We start from the raw sequence: 19,432 nt of genomic DNA on the forward strand, positions 1-19,432 counted from the left end.
TCTCAGGGTGGTGAGATGGAGCCCAGAGTCTGGCTCCAAGCTCAACAGGAAATCTGCTTGAAATTCTCTCTCTCATTCTCCCTCTGCCCTCCCCCCACTCATTCTCTCTTTCTTTAAAATAAATAAATAAAATATTTTTTTAAAAAGACGGGTGCCTGGGTGGCTCAGTTGGTTAAACGTCTGCCTTTGGCTCAGGTCATGGTCCCAGGGAACTGGGATCAAGCCCCACGTCAGGCTTCCTGCTGAGGTGAATCTGCTTCTCCCTCTCCCTACCTGCCATTCCTCCTGCTTGTGCTCTTCTCTCTCTCTCTCTTAAATAAATAAAATCTTCAAAAAAGTTTTTTAAAAATAAAATTAACCATCACACCATTTTTCCCTTTCCTGTTTTGGTCTCTATCTTTATTTTTAAGGTCTTTTCTCAGGTGTGTGGTGATCCTTGGTTTTCCATTTATGTTTTAAAATGGGGAGCTAAAAAGCTGCTGGGAAGTTCTGCGTGTGAGGAGTTGTCAGTGTGGGTTCCCCCACGTGGTGATCTGATGAGGCTGTTGCTTCTTATAACCTATAGTTTGCTATCTTTAGGTCTTTCCAGAAAATAATCTTCTAGCCCCTGCCGGGTGGATACCATCCTAGCTACCCATGATCTGGGAACCAAGCCAGTGTGGAGTGAGGAGAATCTCAACACTTGGTATGTAAGCTTTCACTTAGTCTCCAGGGAAAGTTTTAGTAGAGTAATATTTATAATATAGTACTTCATCCTCAATTTTGACTGATGGTGTCCCCTTATCCGGAGATATTTTAGACTAGCCTCTAGTCTTGGTCTGGGGTTGGAGTCATACCGTTGTCTGGCATGTGGACATGGGGAGGAAGCTTGGGGGCATAAATGCTCCTTAAGGACTTTCAACCAGTCCTTCTATTTTCAATCCTATCTGCACCGATGCTTCTAGAAATAGCTAGTGTTGCCATATCCTGAGGCACAAAACTTTTGGGAGTTCTCAACTGAGCTGCTTCTTGTCTCTCATCACTACTGGCTTAAGATTCAATTTCTCAAGGCTACTAGGCAGGTTGCTATTCACCCTTCTGCTTTCAAGTCCCCCATCTTTTCATGCCTTTATGACTTTATCCTGTAAAAATCCTTTTGCTGTCATTTTAGTGGGGTTTCCAGAAAAAGCTGAAATAAGTGTGTGTATTTCGTCTGCCATCTTTAACCAGAGGGGCTGGGAAGGCAAAAGCAGCACATAGATCGAGGGACAATTTGAGGAGGAAAGAGAGTGGGATGATTGCCAAACGCAAACGCGCTGAGGATTTGGAGGAATGGAAACAACTTGGGGATGCTGAACTTGGTGGATGTGCTTAGAACCAAAGAAAGGTTAGTTCCAGGCATTCCCCTGGGCGGCGCCCAGGATATTGCTGAATCAGGGTCAGGTCACTATTCAGAGAACTGCTTCAACCTGTGTCCTGAAGTACTTATCAAGGACCTTAGTACTGGCCAGACTTTTTTCCTATTAATGTAATTTGTAAGGATTCTTTGCCAAGAGAGAAGCTAGCACATCTATAAGGATTTCTTTACAAAGATGTTTATTAGCAGCATTATTTGTAATACTAAATATTAGAAACAGTCTAAACCAAAGCTCAGGGATCCCTGGGTGGTGCAGCGGTTTAGCGCCTGCCTTTGGCCCAGGGCGCGATCCTGGAGACCCGGGATCAAATCCCACATCGGGCTCCTGGTGCATGGAGCCTGCTTCTCCCTCTGCCTGTATCTCTGCCTCTGTGTGTGTGTGTGTGTGTGTGTGTGACTATCATAAATGAATAAAAATTTTAAAAAAAAGTTTTTAAACCAAAGCTCAGCCACAATAACCAATGGATCAAATCCAACCCCCCTTCTATTTTTGGTAAGTAAAGTTGACCTGAAGCACAGCCACACCCATGTACACATTGTTTATATTTCCTTTCATGCTATAACAGCAGAGACTATGGCCAGCAAAGCCTAGAATATTTACTAATTGATCCTTTAAGAGAAAGTTTGCTGACTGCTGGTCTAAATGACCAGTAAGAGAATGGATAAGCCAAATAAGGTACATCATACGACAAAATAGAATATAATCAATGAACATGATCTCTAAGAAAAAGTTTGGGGTTTTTTTCAAACTAGTAAAAAATACACATAACAAAATTTACCATCAACTATTTTTTTTTAAATTTGGGGTGGTGGAGGGGCAGAGGGAGAGGAAAAGAGAGAATCCCAAGGAGGCTTCACACTCAACACAGAGCCAGATGTGTGGCTCCATCCCACAACCCCAAGATCATGACCTGAGCCAAAATCAAGAGTTGGACACGATCTGAACCACCCATTGCCATCAACTTCTTTTTTTTAAAGATTTTATTTATTTATTTGACAGAGAGAGAGAGAGTGGGCACACGCACAAGCAGGGGGAGCAGGAGAGGAAGAAGCAGGATCCCTGATGAGCAAGGAGCCCGACATGGGTTTCGATCCCAGGACACCAGGATTATGACCTGAGCCAAAGGCAGGCGCTTAGCCAATGGAGCCACCCAGGCACCCCACCATCAATTGTTTTTAAGTGTAGTTTGGTGGTGTTAATTACATTCATATTGTTGTGAAACAGCTTTAGAACATTTGTAAATCTGAAATTCTGTACCCACTAGATAACATTTTCCTTCCCCTCAGCTCTGGTAAGCACCATTATATTTCCTGTTTCTATGAATTTAACTACTTAGATATCTCATTTAAGCAGAATCATATAATTATTTTGTGTGTGTGTGTGTGTGTGACAGGCTTATTTTAATTAGTGTGCTATCCTCAGAGTTCATGCATGATGTAGCATATGACAGGATTTCCTTCCTTCTTAAAGTATAATAAAATTCCATTTTGTGTATATACCATAGTTTGCTCATCTATTCATCTGTCAGTGGATATTTGGGTTGCTTCTACCCTTTGCTATTATGAATAGTGCTACTATAAATATACATAGGTACATATATATCTTTGAGACCCTGCTTTCTCATTTGGCTAAATACCCAGAAGTAGGATTACTAGATCGTATGGTAGTTCTATTTTTAATTTTGGAGGCAACATCAATTCTGTTTTCCATAATAGTTGTATAATTTTACAACCCTACCAATTGGAACAAGGGTTCCAATTTCTCCACATTCTCAGCAACACTTGCTGTTGTGTATAGTTTTGATAGTAGTATTCTAATGGGTATAAGGTGATATCTCACTGTAGTTTAGATTCACATTGTCCTGATGGTTAATGATATTGAGCATCTTTTTATATAATTATTGGCCATTTGTATATCATCTTTAGAAAAATACCTATTCCAGTCCTTTGCCATTTTTGTTGTTTATCATTTGTTCTTGAGTTATAGGAAGGAGTTCTTTATATATTCTAGCATCCCCCTTTTGCTAGAATCCTTTCTTGGTTTTACAAAGGCTTGGGTGTTGTAGCTTTCATTTGGTCTCTATAGTTCTCACAGAGATATTCTGGTCCATACATGGAGTTAACTCTGTGTCTCTGTGAGGGGAGGAGAGACTAGGGAGTCTTTCTAGCCTGTCATCTTGCTGATGTGACTGTGATAGGCAAATGTTTTTTACCATTTTAATACAATTTTTATATTTCAATGTTAAGTTTTAAAAAGATTCAAACATAATATTTGTTTTTTACGATTTTAATACAATGTTTATATTTCAATGTTAAGTTTTAAAAAGATTAAAACAAAATTACACAGTCTGTTCTGAACGATATGAAACTATTCATAGAAAAGATACTGGTAAGAAATGTAGCACAATAAAATGTTAATTCTTTTTTGTACTCTCTAAACATTTTATAACAAATATATATACTTTTATAATCAGGAAGGGGAAAGGCAATTAAAAAAAACCAACAACACAGTGGTGCCTGGGTGTCTCAGTTGGTTAAGCGTCCAACTCTTGATTTCAGCTCAGGTCATGATCTCAGGGTCGCAGGATCGAGCCCAGCATGGGGCGCCTGGCTCATCGTGGAGTCGGCTTGAGACTCTCTCGGTCCCTCTCCCCACTCATGTGTGAATGCTCTTGCTCTCTCAAACAAATAAACAAATAAAATCTTTAAAAAAAGAAAATTAGGGGATCCCTGGGTGGCTCAGCGGTTTGGCGTCTGCCTTTGGCCTAGGGCGCGATCCTGGAGTCCCGGGATCGAGTCCCACGTCGGGCCTGCTTCTCCCTCCTCCTGTGTCTCTGCCTCTCTCTCTGTCTATCATGAATAAATAAATCTTAAAAAAAAATTAGAAGCTCAGAAGTAGACCAGGGGTCATAGGAAAGGAGTAATGTATTCAAGGACCCAAAGAGCAGAGAAATAGTGTTCTGTAGGTGTGTAGAATAGAGTTAGAAAAAAGGGAACAGAACGAAGCAAAGAGTAAGAAAAATTTAATAGGAAGTACCTACGGGAAGGTTGGGTGGGAAGAAAAGAAATAACTTTCCACGTCAATCAAGATGTCCGAGGAGCTGACTGTGGACTATCCCCAGTAGATGCATACCTTGTACAGGAAGGCTTCCTCCCACTGTGACATGGCCCATACCCTTTATGCATAAGCGTCAACATGAGGCATGGGAACCACAGGGAAGAGAAAGGGGAAACACCAAGAATTTCAGTCTTTCGTGTAAGAACAATCCAAGGTTGCCCAACTTGAGGGAATTCCCATAGCAGGGTGACCAGCCATCCCACTTTGCCAGGACAGTCCTGCATCACAGGAAACTCCTTAGTGCCAGGTGAACCTGGGCATTTCTTCCCCTATAAGCCATACTCTATCATGCATGTGCCTGCAGGATATGGATTGAGAATGTATTCACCTTTTCTTTTTAATTTTTAAATTTTAATTCCAGTGTAAATGACATACAGTGTTCTATTCAGGCATACAATATAGTGACTCAACACTTCTATACATGACTCAGTGCTCATCATGATAACTGTACTCTTAATCCCTATAACTATCAGTTTGTTCTCTATAGTTAAGAGTCTGTTTCTTAGTTTGTCTCTTTCTATTTGCCCATTTGTTTTGTCTCTTGGACTGTACATATGAGTTAAATTATATGGTATTTGTCTTTTTAAAAAAATTTTTATTTATTTATTCATGAGAGACACACAGAGAGAGGCAGAGACACGGGCAGAGAGAGAGGCAGAGAGGGAGAAGCAGGCTCCATGCAGGGAGCCCAACGTGGGACTTAATCGTGGGTCTCCAGGATCACACCCTGGGCCGAAGGCAGGCGCCAAACCGCTGAGCCACCCAGGCATCCCGGTATGTCTTTTTTTTTTAATATTTTATTTATTTATTCATGAGAAACAGAGAGAGAGGCAGAGAGAGGCAGAGACACAGGCAGAGGGAGAAGCAGGCTCCTTGCAGGGAGCTGGATGTGGGACTCGATCCCAGGTCCCCAGGATCCCCCTGTGCCAAAGGCCCTAAATTGGTCTTTTTCTGACTGATGTATTTCACTTAGCATTATCCTTTGTAGCTCCTTCCATGTTGTTACAACTGGCAAGATCTCTTTCTTTTTATGGCTGAGTAGTATTCCAGTGTGTGTGTGTGTGTGTGTGTGTGTGTGTGTGCGCGCACGCATCTGTGTACACATCTTTTTTTTTTTTTTAAGATTTTATTTGACAGAGAGAGAGAGAGCACAAATAGGCAGAGCAACAGGCAGAGGGAGAGCAGGGAGCCTGATGCAGGGCTCGATCCCAAGACCCTGGGATCATGACCTGAGCCAAAGGCAGACACTTAACTGACTGAACACCCAGGTGCCCCATATACTACATCTTAATCCATTTATCTATCAGTGGACATCTGGGCTGCTTCCAGAATTTGGCTATTGTAAATAAAGCTGCAATACACATAGGGATGCATGTATCCCTTTGAATTAGTGTTTTCATATCTTGGGGGTAAATACCCAGTAGTGTCATAACTGGATCATAGAATAATTCTGTTTTTAACTTTTTGAGGGACCTCCTTACTGTTTTTCACAGTGGCTGCAGGAGTTTGTATCTCTACCAACAGTGCATAAGAGTTTCTTTTTCTCCAGAAACTCATCAACACTTTTTTCTTCCTCTGTTTTTTATTTTAATCATTTTGGCACGTGATATCTCATTGTATTTGTGATTTTCATTTCCTTGATAAAGAGTGATTTTGAACATCTTTTGTCTATTGGCCATCTGCATATCTTCTTTGGAAAAATGTTCATGTCTTCTGCCCATTTTTAGTTTTTAAGAATATTTATTTATTTATTTTGAATGTTTATTTATTTAAAGATTTATTTATTTGAGAGAGAGAGAGAGAGAGAGAGAGAATGAACATGAGTGGGGAAGAGGGTCAGAGGGAGAAGCAGACTCCCTGCTTAGCAGGGGCTCGATCCCAGGACTGAGCCGAAGGCAGATGCTTAACTGATTGAGCCACCCAGGCACCCCTTCTGCCCATTTTTTTAATTGGAATATTTGGCTTTTTGGTGTTGAGTTGTATAAGTTCTTTATATATTTTGTGATTCATCTTTTATTAGATACTTCTCTGGACAGTTTGGTGGAACCCCATGAATGAATGGGTACTTTTATGAAACATAGAAAACAGTTCTGCTCCGGGCAAATGTAGCTTGACTATAGCCTGATATAGTACCTTTGTGTGGAAGGTGTCTTCTGGCAGACATGGTCCCCAGGGTACACAGCTTGGCCAGAGCCACAGCTGGTTTTCAGGTCCCAGTCTTCTAACCGGTACCTTTGTGCGGTGCACACACCACACAATCATTGGCAGCAGGCCTACCCCTCAGGTTCCAAAGGATTTGTTTTCTGTCCTAGATGTTGCTTATATCAACAATGCCAGAATAAAGAAGACACTTTTTTAAAAAAAGATTTTAATTTATTTATTCATGAGAGATACAGAGAGAGAGAGGCAGAGACACAGGCAGAGGGAGAAGCAGGCTCCATGCAGGGAGCCTGACGTGCGGCTTGATCCCGGGTCTCCAGGATCATGCCCTGGGCTGAAGGCAGTGCTAAACTGCTGAGCCACCCGGGCTTCCCAAGAAGACACTTTCTTATTCATCGAACTATATATTTTGCCTAGAGACTGTCTGCCATGTGTGTAAAATCCAAAGTAAACCCTGGATTTTTTAAAATTTTCACATGTAAAGACCTGCTAGACACAGATGAAACATAAATAAATAAATAAATAAATAAATAAATACATACATACATACATACATAAATACATAAATACATAAATAAATTTTTTAAAAAGACAACTGTGGAGGAGGGAGATATGGTAGCCAAGGATGAGTCTGGAAGTGGAACTCAGCGCTTGGATTCTGCTGCTCCAATTCCAGGGAGGAGAGAGCCTCCACCAGGCACACACGTGCCTTTTCAGTAGACCCTTTACTTGTGTTCAGTGCTAGAAAGGTCATCTTTTCAGACCTTCACTACATCTTCAGGATTGCCACAGCCTGCTTCCCTCTCACTCCTCCCTCTGAGTCTCTGATAAAATGTATGTTAGACTTTTAAAATATATTTTCTGGGATGCCTGAGTGGCTCAGAGGTTGAGCGTCTGTCTGCCTTTTGCTCAGGGCATGATCCTGGGATCCAGGATCGAATCCCACATCAGGCTCCCCGCATGGAGCCTGCTTCTCCCTCTGCCTATGTCTCTTCCTCTCTCAGTGTGTATCTTGTGAATAAATAAATAAAATCTTAAAAAATAAAAATAAATATATTTTCTATGTCACTTATCTTCCCTTCTGCCTTTTCCATCTTTTTTTCTTAAACATTTCTAAAAGTTTTGATTTGTTTAAGTAACCTCTATACCCAGCGAGGGGCTCAAACTTATGACCCCAAGATCAAGAGTCACCTGCTCCTCCAACTGAATCAGCCATGTGCCCCTGCATTTTCCATCTTTTTATCTCTTGGAATGATGCTCTGAATAATTTCTTCAGGGCTGTCTTCCAATTCCTTAATTCCATCTTTAGTTGTATTTCTTTTGCTGTTAAACTTATCCATTAAGGTTAGTAGGCATATGTGTATGTATTTTGGTTGTGGCATTTTGTCTCTAGAAGTTCTACTTAGTTCCAGGAAGACTTTATCACTTGCTATAGTTTCCTGTTCCCAAAGATGTTAACAGAGCTGCCTTATTGATCTACCTTGTTGAATTATTTGAGACCTATACTGAAAGTATCGTCCTTCAAGAAGTATTTACATTTGCTTTTGTGGTGTGTGTAGGGGCACTAAGAGTCTCAAAGCACCGTGAACCAAGTTCAAGGATTGCAAGTCCCTGAGCCAGACTAGTGGCAGTGGCTACCATAGATAGAAATAAACCAGGAAAATGAACACACACATATATTTATGGAAGATGTGAGCACAGGGCTGCCTGAGATTGTCACTGGAGACCCAGGCACTAGGATGAACTGAGTATCTTCTAGGCAGAAGCGGCAATCCTGTTGGCAAGTGAGCTCCCAGGAAAACACAGACGTGGTGGGAGCCTGACAGAAAGCAGTCAAGACCATCCCAAACCGGAGGTAGAACTGCATCAACAGAGGGGAAATGTTGCCCCCCCCCCAAGTTCTTACTTGATGAATTACAGCTACTAATGAGCCTTCCAAGGGCTCATTGAGCAGAAAAGTCAGCATCCTAATATGATGTCAGAATTTCAGGTGAACTGGCAAATATGTCAATCCTTGGAAGAAAGACTGCAAGTCAGGGGCAGGTGCTTAGATTTGGGACTTTTTGTTGTTCTCCAAATGCTGTGTCATCTTAGAAGGATCATTTCCTCTCTCTGGGCCTTGGTTTTTCCATCTGTGAGCAACAGTTTTATATTTGATCAGTATTTCCCAAATTTTACTTTATTTTTGTAAGGATTTTATTTGAGAGAGAGAGAGAGAGAGAGAGAGAGAGAGAGCATGCACACAAGCAAGGGGAGTGGTAGGCAGAGCGGGAGGGAGAGGGAGAAGCAGGCTCCCTGCTAACCAGGGAGTTGGACATGGGGCTCGATCCTAGGACCCCAGGATCATGACCTGAGCTGAAGGCAGATGCTTAACCAACTGAGCCACCCAGGCGCCCCTGTTCTTCAATTTTTAACCCTCACACAAACCCTCTAGGGATCTTATTAAATTGTGGATTTTGATTCAGTAAGTTTGGGATGGGCTCTGAGAGTCTGTTTCTACCTAACGAGCTCCCAGGTGATTCTCATACTCCTGATCCAGAGGCCCTGACTTTAAGTAGAAACATTGTACACAAACTCTAACCTCCCTCCTGGTTGGCTCTGGGCAAATAGGCTCCAGGTAAACAAATCCCCTTCTCAAGTGGATAATTCCATCTCATATTTCAGGACAGGGCTCCAGTGTCTCTTCCTTCAGGAAGCCTTCCCTGGGATCTGGGATCTTTGCCTACATTGCCTCTCACCAACAGCCTGGGTGGGCACCCTTGCCCAAAGCACTGTGAGCGTACCTTGGCCACTTTGCACTGTAATCATGGGCCTGACGTCAACATTCATGTCTCCAGTACTAGCACTCAATATTTGGGTATAAATGAACCGAAGGACAAAGTAAGTTTTAACTGGGTGTAAAGGGATGGGGGTGATTCAGCAGATCCCGGACCAGAGCTCAAAAGGCAGGTGTCTGTTTATTCTCAGAGTTGCAAATATCTACTTGGCTCCTTAATGGTTTGGTTATGGACCAAATAATACCCAGCACCTTCCCCCTCCTGGTTCTTGTCTTGAAGCCCTAATCCCCAGGGTGACTGTATTTGAAGACAGCTTTCAAAGAGGTAATTAAGGTTAAATGAGGCCATAAAGGCAGACCCTAATCCAGTAGTGTGGTATCTTTCTAAGAAGAGGAAGACAGACCAGGAGTACGAGCAGAGATAATGAAGGGCGTCTGAGGACACAGCGGGAAGGTGGCTGTCTGCAAGCCAGGGTGAGAGGTCTCAGGAGAAACCAAACTGTCTGCACCTGAACTTGGACTTCCAACCTCCAAGACTGTGAGAAAATGACTGTTGTTCTACCTGCCCAGCCTGTGATACTTTGCTATGGCAGCTGAGCAGACGCCACAGCTCCTAACCTGGGAGGGAATGGGACCTCCAGGTTCTGGGCTGTTTCTGCTTAACAGAAGACTACTTAGCAGTAGCCCCCTCAGGGACTACTCAGCAACCTCCAGCTGTCCCCCTCCCCCAGGCCAGCAGAGAAAAATCCCCTCCAGGCTAGGTAGTTGTTTGTTTGTTTTTTTTAAAAGATTTTATTTATTTATTCATGAGAGACACAGAGAGAGAAAGAGGCAGAGACATAGGCAGAGGGAGAAGCAGGCTCCCTGCAGGAAGCCTGACGTGGGACTCCATCCTAGGTCTCTAGGATCACACCCTGGGCCGAAGGCGGTGCTAAACCGCTGAGCAACCCAGGCTGCCCCAGGCTAGGTAGTTTTTATGGAAAGATCAGAGAGGGGCCACCAGATGGAATTGGTGATACCTCAGGGATGCTGATCATTACTGTTACTCGGTGAGACATGTTTGAATTCCAAGACTTGATTTTCAAATCCCACCTTCTTGCCTCACCACTGCCTCTTGGTAGCTATACCCGGATATTGTCTGTGGCCCTTCAGCCTCATTCCTGCCTTTCCACATTCTTCTCTGTGTCTCCGTGGCTGGTGGCCTGGAAACTGCATTTTCCAAACTTCCTTGCCAGCTGGTGTCAGTTAGGTGTTGCTGGTGCAGGGCACTTGTGTGACCTGGTTGGAGGACAGGAGCAGGGGAGAAGAGCCTCCCCCTGTTTCCCCCAACCCCGATTGTGACATTCACAGTAGCTGCAGTAGGTGGATGCAGGCTGTGCACTGGTGGGGTCCTGGGGTGAGGGCAACAGTGGTGGCTAGGGTAACTGAGGCCTTCAGCAGCTTTGATAGCAGTTTCAAAGACATGAGCAGGTGGCCTTTGGCTTTCTGCTCAGTGGGAGAGACAGTTTTAACAGCAGCAATACTTCAGATGAATGGGTGGCAACAGTTCCTACTCATGGGCTCTGGGACAAAATCATCCCCTTTGCCTTTGGGTGGCACATATGTCAGAATTTCCTTCCTTGTTAAGGCTGAATAATATTCCGTTGTATGTACATATCACATTTTGCTTATCCATTCATGTGTCAGTGGATACTTGCGCTGCTTCCACGTTTTGGCTGTTGGGAATAATGCTACTATGCACATGGACATGCAGTATCTCTTTGAGACTCTACTTTCATGTATTTTAGATATATACCCAGAAGTGGAATTGCTGAATAATATTACAGTTATATTTTCAAATTCTTTGAGGAATCACCATACCGTTTTCCACAGCGGCTGTACCATGTTATGTTTCCACAAACAGTTCTAGTCATTGGTTTCTTTTCTTTTTTAAAGTTTTTTATTTATTGGAGAGAGAGTAGAGTGAGAGAGGGAGCACGGGAGTGGACAGGAGAGGGAGAAGCAGACTCCCTGCTTGAGCAGGGACCCTAATTTGGGGCTTGATCCCAGGACTCTAGGATCATGACCTGAGCTGAAGGTAGATGCTTAACCAATTGAGCCACCCAGGTGCCCCAGGCATTTGTTCCTTAATAACATCACTTTCTCTTCAGGACCATAGAATGGTGTGAACATGACAAAAGTGGTCTGAATATCAAAGGCTTTGAATGCCAGATAAACACCAAGCACTTTACATCATTCACATTTGGTGACTGCTCTTGAATTGTTGAATTGTAGGAACCAAGCTAAGGCTGCAGTGGTGATGTATCTCCTATCCCCAACTGGGTTCCTGGACATCCTGGGTTCTAATTTTAATCTTTCCACTACAAGTAGGTAAGTCATACACCTTCATGGGCCTCATTTTCCCCATCGGTAATATAAAGTGATTGAATTTCAAGGTTGTTAACTATAACTAGTTCTGGAATTGTTTGAGATTACCTCTTCAGTAACTATTTTAATGGAATCTTCTAGAGTCAGCAACAACTTAAAAGCCAGAGAAATGATGGAGTAATTGGAGTTCTTTGGCAGGATCTCAAATTGGAGGGCCAAAGATCAGTCAGGCACAGGTGTTGGGTTGATCGGCTTAATATTTTTTAAACTTTTGAATCTGAATTGTTGTAATTACAGATACAGAAGAGTTTAAAATAATAGGGGGCTATTAAATGTAAGGGTGTGGTGGTAAATTTGAAAACATAGAAAAAATAGATTTCTTGAAAAATGCAAAATACCAAAAATGACACAGGAAAAAGTGGAAGATATAAGTAAATCAATGACTATAGAAGAGATTAGAAAGGTAATGAGATTTGATGTTGAAAAGACATTTGGATGAAATGGCTGCATAGCTGAATCTTATCTAACCTTTGGAACACAGATAATCACAATGTGATTCAAAATCTTGGCTACATGAAGTGTGGTCTATGGCCTAGCAGCATCAGCATCACTGGCAGCTCATTGGAAATGTAGAGTGTCAATCCCCCACAGAGATCTACTAAATGAAGCTCTGTGTCATTTAAGAAGCACTAGGCTAGGGCAGTGTTTCTCAACCTTGTTTGAATATGCGAATTATTTGAGGAGTTTTTTAGAAATACTGGTATTTGAATCCCCTCACCAGAAATTGATTTAATTGATCAGGTCCATGGCTTGGGTATCTGCATTTTATTTTTTTTTAATTTTTTAAATTTATTTATGATAGTCACACACACACACACACACACACAGAGAGAGAGAGAGAGAGAGAGAGAGAGAGAGAGAGAGGCAGAGACACAGGCAGAGGGAGAAGCAGGCTCCATGCACCGGGAGCCCGATGTGGGATTCGATCCCGGGTCTCCAGGATCGCGCCCTGGGCCAAAGGCAGGTGCTAAACTGCTGCGCCACCCAGGGATCCCTGGGTATCTGCATTTTAAAATACCCCTCATATGATTAATAATCAGAGATTTAACCTGGGCCATAGAGAAACATGAAAGATGACAAAGAACATACCCTCCAAATAGAAAAGAGCTACAGACCAATTTCATCTAGGATTAAAAATAATATTCAGTAATGATAAAACTTGAAAACCCTGAAAATTAAACAGTTGTCCCTCACAAGCTGCCTCACACATGACTAGAGGTTGATTCGATATTAGGAAAGCCACCAATGAATCTGTTCCGTCACTACGTTACAGAGAAAAACCACCATAACATACCACAAACACACTCAGGGTGGGATGCCTTGGGGGCGCTTGATCTCCACCTGGCAGAGGCATCATCTCTCCATATTGTTGCTCACCTGGCTGGCTTTACATGTCTCCCTGACCCCCGGTTCCCGCAGGCATGTGACTTTGTGACACATGCTTTGTTGCCAGCTCAGGCCTAGCCCAGACTTGCTGGGGCCACTTTGCCCTGTAGTCCTGGCAAGGCCGAGGCTTAATCATGTCATTTGGAGGTGAATGACGGAGGTGTTGTCGTCACCTCTTCATTTTTCAACAGGCAGAGCTGGTAGGAGAAAGTACACCGTTTTCTTCATCTGTGGATATCCTGCCTCAGACAAGTTTGCCCTTTCTCAACCCTGAAAGGAGGGAAGAGAAGGCAGGGGCCCACCTCCTGTGCCTGGGAAACGGGATGGGCTTCCTGCCCCCGCACTGTTGCTGGCTTGCGTTCCAGTGCACTGTGCCCTGTGGCTCACCTGCTTTGCCTTGCATTTCCTTACTTCCTTGACTTAATCATGCCAGCCCCTCCTTCTGGAACCATGAGCCTCTCATAGTTTTTAGTAAATCCCCATTTTGATTAGATACCCAGAGTCCGTTTCACTGCTGCTGAACTATTCCTGAGCAACATCATTACTCTGACCCAAGGGGACTGACTAAGACAGGAATCCAAACCAGTGTTCAGCTGTGATGATGCATGTCACATGTCAGCTGTGATGACAGTGACCAAACAAATCCATTTTCTGGGTGTTGTAGCAGGATTGTGGAGCCTTGGGGTCATCGACAGCTTCCAGATTTGCCAGCTCTTCAGGGTTACTAAGGTTTCAAGGATTCCTAAAGAACTGCTGGGAACAATTGTGTTGTGCAGGGTCATTGTCACTCAGAGGCTGGGTTCCTGGGAGAGCACTGTGGCAGCCTGTAAGCTCCCTCCTCTAGACACTTCTCTCTCCTCCTTGTAGCAATGGTGCCACCCCCCTTTCTAGCAAACAATGGTGAGAAGTTGGCAGAGATTGTGCTACGTGAGCTTGTTTATTCTCCATGGAATGGATTTTATTTATTTATTCATCTAAAAAATAATTATTGAGCACCTATTATGGCCCCTTTGTGCTGGGGACAGATAGATCTGAACCCCTAAGCCCTACATTCTATTAGGGGAAGAGAAAATGGGTGGGGGAAAAAAAGCAGCCCTAAAAGATAAACTAACAAGATGATTTTAGGTAGTCCTAAGTGACATGGAGAAAATAAGCATATAGAGAAGTAGCGAGGATGAGAGAGAGCTACTTAGCTCAGAAAGTCCTGGGAAGGACACGGAGAATGGGAAGATCGGAGAGCTGAGCAGGAAGAAAAGCCAGCCTGTGGAGAGCAGGAGGAGCTTTCCAGACGGAGGGAAGGGCAAATGGAAAGGCCCTTGGTGAGGTGTCCATGGACTTGGCAAACCATGGAGCATGGAAGCCCCAAGTGGCTGCATACGGTGAGGGCGGGCATCTGAGGGGTCGACACAGGCTGTGCACACAGGGGCTGGGATGTTTTTTCCCAATGGAAATAGGAATGGGAAGTATTAAGGAGGGAGGTTCCTAAGATCTGATCTGGAGAGATCACCGTGGCCGTGGCCGGGCTGTGAGAACTGTGCCAGGACGACGTCGGGGACAGGAGACAGGCAGGGAGGCTTTTGCTGAGGCCAGAGGCAGCCAAGGCAGGAAAACAGCTGGTGATGCAAAGCCGAGCTTAGTCATCTGAGGTCCTTCCTCCAAGATAGCCCTGCAGTCACAACCTGCCGCTGCAACCCAGAAACACAGCAATTATGTGCCAGAAAAAAACCCATATGTATTTATGCTCAAACAGCAGTCATCAGAGGGCACCCCCTTCTCATGCCTTCCCTGGGAACTCCTAACCACCCTAACAATGAGCCCCTGTAAGCCAGTCGCCTCCTGAGCCCGATGCTCTGGCACCGATGGCATGCTTGAATGCCTGGAGGATTTGTCACCCTCTCACGCCCCCCCCTCATCCCCATGTGGTGGACCTCTTTCACATATTACAAATTATTGAGTTACTTTGACCTAATTTAGTTATTCATCTCAAATCCATCATCCTGGAGGGATGTGTTCATTCATTCCTTTGTCTATTTATTTACTCACTCAGTCAATAGACATCTGTCAAATCTCCATGCTGGGTAAGCCAAAGGTGGAGACCCCAACCCCCATAGGGAGTGGTCATCTGTACCACACCCACCATGACTTCTTATCGTTATTATTATTTTAAAGTTTTTTTTTTTAATAACCTCTACCCCCCATTGAGGCTAGAACTCACAATCCCAAGACCAAGAGTCACACGCTCTTCCAACTGAGGCAGCCAGGCGCCCCACCACCATGACTTGTTTTAAGCACAGTTCATTTTAAGCTAATTTTGCTTCCAGCAAAGAATGGTGCTAATTTTAAGCTCTTGGATTTTATTGCAACTGGTTCTTTATGAGGCACCAACACCAGCCAGGTTTTCAGAACACAGAACGAGATACCGTCTCTCTCTCTAGTAAAAGGAAGGAAATGAAAATTCACATTTGTTGAATATTTACTCTGCACCAGGTTTTACCGTATGCATGCTGTTAGGTCAGGGAGTTGCAGAACTAAAGTTGAAACCAGCTCTGCCTGACTCAAAGCTCCATGCTTTCTCCACTCCATGGTTTAAAGACATAGATCAAACTTAAATAGAAAGGAAGAACTTGGAGACATGTTCAGGCTCTCCTCAAAGAAAAGTGTGCCCCATAAAGGAAGAAAGGAGGTCACAGGTCACAAATGATAAAATCACACCGGCAACAAAAGAATCCCGAAAACAGTAACAAATGCAAAGAAAGGGACATCCTGGAAAAACCCAACAAAACGTTCCACTTCACAGAACGAGTCATCCCTAAAAGGCGCTGGAGAAAGATTAGAAACCGGATAGGTGGCTGAATAATTACTCCTCTGAAATGTTTGCTGGGAGGCAAGGTGCGCCTCATGCCATGTACTTAGCATCCAGCTGCCTGGGGGAATGGGGAGTGGGGTGTGGGGTGGAGGCTTCTGGGACTTCCAGGCCAAATCAGCCAGATGGTGCCCTCACCTATGGGGTCAGGAAAAGGAGCCTTCTAGCTCCCTGCCTCTCCACCTTGGTATCTGTACCCATAGGTTCATTGGCAGGCCGGAGAGTATAAGAAGCCACATGAGAGAGAAGCCAGATTTCTTTAGGAATGTCTACTTAACTTAAAAATTTGAGCTATTTTTACTTAAGCCTTGATAACAAATGTTAATGTATTATGCAAGAGAGAGCCAGTTTTACATGAAATTTTAAGATAATACAAGTCCTTGAGGAAATTTCATGATTTCAGTGGGCCGCTTCAAACTTTGTTCCCAGACTCCCAAATATCCATGATCTTTGGTGGGAAATACTGAGGTACTCCATACAAGTCTCAAACTTGTGTCAAGTGAACTACCCATGTCCCATCCTCAAATCAGTCTTAGCCAACGTTCACTGAACTCTCGTCTTGGGCTAGATACGCTGCCAGGCACTGCCTAGGATTAATAAGATAGTGTTCATGTCATAGGCCTTAAAATATGTCCACAATAATCATAATGTGTTCACTCTGCTAGAGTGGAGGCATGTGGAAAGAGTAATGGGCACTTAGAGGGGGAGTGATGATTCATTTCACCTGGAAGAGGGGCTATCATGGAAGACTTTGCAAAGAAGCTGAGGGAGAAGGACTCGGCCTTCAGGCTGTCACTCATTCCCAAGAGAGGAAACAGGGAGTCCCTGGAAGTGCAAGGGTGCTTTGGGGAAGCAGAGAATTCGCTGTGGCTGAGTGTAAGGAACATGGGAGGCACCACCCATTAAGTATGGGAAATTATTAGATTCAGATCACATAGGACTTGAATGCCATCCTGGGTGTCCTAGATTTTATTTGGGGGACAATGGAGGGCAGGCACTGAGAAGTTCAGAATTGGTGAGAAAGATTATCAAACCTGTGTTTTAGGTTTGCATAGATTGCCATATCACAATTTGGGGTAGCATTTTGACAAATGCATTTCAGTATAATTGATTTCCTCTCTGTAGTCCTCTGTGTTTTATGTACTTACAAAAAATTTTTCTGGGAAAGACTCCATGGACTTCACCAAACCACCACAGGAGTTTATAGATCAAAGCCTTCGAACATTTGAAGATATTAGTAGACCATTTTCTTTCCTTTCTCTACATGTGGTAATTCTCTGATCAAGCATGCGTTTGTTTTTTTTTTAAGATTTTTAAACTTTATTTATTTGTGTGTGTGTGTGTGTGTGAGAGAGAGAGAGAGAGAGAGAGAGAGAGAGAGAGAGAGACAAGCAGACTCTGTGTTGAGTGCAGAGCCCTACATGGGGCTGGATCTCATGACCCTGAGATCACAGCCTGAGCCGAAATCAAGAGTCGGGCACTCAATGGACTGAACAACCCAGGCTGTTGGAACAACCCAGCCCCTCCCCCCATTTAAAAAAGATTTTTTTTATTTTCAAGCAAGAATTTGTCAAACACCTCTCATATACTCAGGGCCATGTCAGTAGCTATTCTCTGGGGAATCTGGAACCAGGCTGCCTGGGCTGGAATCCTGACTCCATCTTTTCTAGCTGTGTTACTTGGACCAAATTACTTGAATCTCCCAGTTTCCTTCTCTGTAAAAGGAGGACAATAACAGTACTTATATCCTGGGGTTGTTGTGAAAATGAAAGCAGCTAATGTGCATGAAGTGTTAGCACAGTATCCAGTTCCCTGTCTGCGTGGGTCCAGACTACAGTGTGTTTAGTTATAGTATCGCTTAAGAGACACGATAACCTCAGGTGATACTAGAGAAGTAACCCAGTATTTGGTACAACTTTCATTATTTTGGTTACTTTTCCCTGGGTCTTCTTAAAGATGACCCAGAAAATTCTGCTAAAAATAGTAATAGAATCCCTTTGAAGTCTATACTTACCCAAAATTTTAGTAGATGTTTTAGTTGGACTCCCCCTCAAAAGTGGACTCTGAGGCAAAGGATTTGAGGCAAGTAGTATATTTGGAAGTGATCCTGGGAAGCAGAGCGAGAAAGTGGGGAAGGGAGCAGGGGAAGGGAGAAAATCCAACCGCATAGGTTACCTTGGAGGCCCACAGGGGCCCCTCTGAGAGGCTGTGTAGAACACACCTCCAACTGTCCCAGCAGGGCTGAGGGGGCTGGTGGATTTATCCTCATCTCCTGAGGGTTGTCCTGGGGGTGCCACTCCCCAGCCCTCCTGGCCCATCTGGACTGTGGGCCCAGCATGCTGCCGGGGGCAGAAAAAGCCCGCAAGCATAGACACAGAGGTGCCTGAGGGAGGAAGCCACTGTGCTGGGTTGTCTTCTAACAACGTGTGCCTCAGTTGGATGGGTGAGTTAAACACAGCTGCCACAGTAAGCAAAAGAAGACGTGAAACAGTTTCATTTTTACTTTATCTGATTAAAAATGTGATTGAAAGGGATTTAACCTCAGCCTAGACTTTCACCTTCTACCCCCCTCCCCCACACTTGTCACAGTCTGTGATTTTCACGGGTGGTTCCTGTAGCAGCTTGTGTGTGATTCAGTCTTTAAGGGTGTGTTTATCAGAAATTCTCACCACCCACTCTTCCAAGTCCACATATTATCACGGGTAAACTTTTCAGTGATTTGAGGGGGGGGGGGCAGTGTCAGAAGATATGCATTATTTTGGTACCTGCTTATTAGCCAAGAAAACAGTTCTGGAGTGTTTCTCTTTAGCTGTTGTCTGTTAAACAAACACCGTGACTTGCACTGCAAAATCTTAGGACCGTGGGCTGTTAGATTCATCTGGTTAGATTTCAGTATAAGTAGCACCACGAGAGCTTGCACTTCTTTGAATACATGAATGACTGTCAGAGTGTTAACTTCCATAAAAATCAGTTACATCTGCTCAGTTTCCAGGTGAGAGAGTGTGGATTCTGGAGAATAAATCTGTCATCATCATTTAGAAAATGTATTTGATGGTAAAGAAAATATAGAATGCCACATCTTTATCTACACTACGAGTACAAGGATATGTAAGTTATGTAAGTTTATAGACAAGAACAGGAAGGTAAAATGGGGAAATGAATATTGTTTTGCCAATACAGTCAATCTTCTTTTTAAAAACAGAAGAGAGATCTGCAGAGTCCTATAATCAAATCCCAGTGTGACATGAAATTTTTAGCGTGCTTTTTCTTAGCCTTGGCAACTTTTCCAGGATCAGTTACCGAGGA

The 19,432-nt window shown here is 43.6% G+C and overlaps 1 protein-coding gene across 3 annotated transcripts in view; it reads left to right on the forward strand.

Annotated features, from left to right (window-relative positions):
* Positions 1 to 579: 579 nt before the first annotated feature.
* Positions 580 to 19,432, forward strand: part of SH3BP5 (SH3 domain binding protein 5) — a 111,285-nt gene continuing 92,432 nt past the window's right edge. The window contains exons 1-2 of one of the 3 annotated variants that reach the window (XM_072726819.1): positions 580 to 685; positions 11,725 to 11,820. The gene's annotated coding sequence lies outside the window, so the exon portion shown is untranslated. Of the gene's footprint in view, positions 686 to 5,128; positions 5,289 to 11,724; positions 11,821 to 19,432 lie in introns of those variants that run through there. The other 2 variants (XM_072726822.1, XM_072726818.1) reach the window with 2 other exon arrangements.

The sequence above is a fragment of the Vulpes vulpes genome, chromosome 11, assembly GCF_048418805.1.
Source record: "Vulpes vulpes isolate BD-2025 chromosome 11, VulVul3, whole genome shotgun sequence".
Classification (NCBI taxonomy): Eukaryota; Metazoa; Chordata; class Mammalia; order Carnivora; family Canidae; genus Vulpes; species Vulpes vulpes.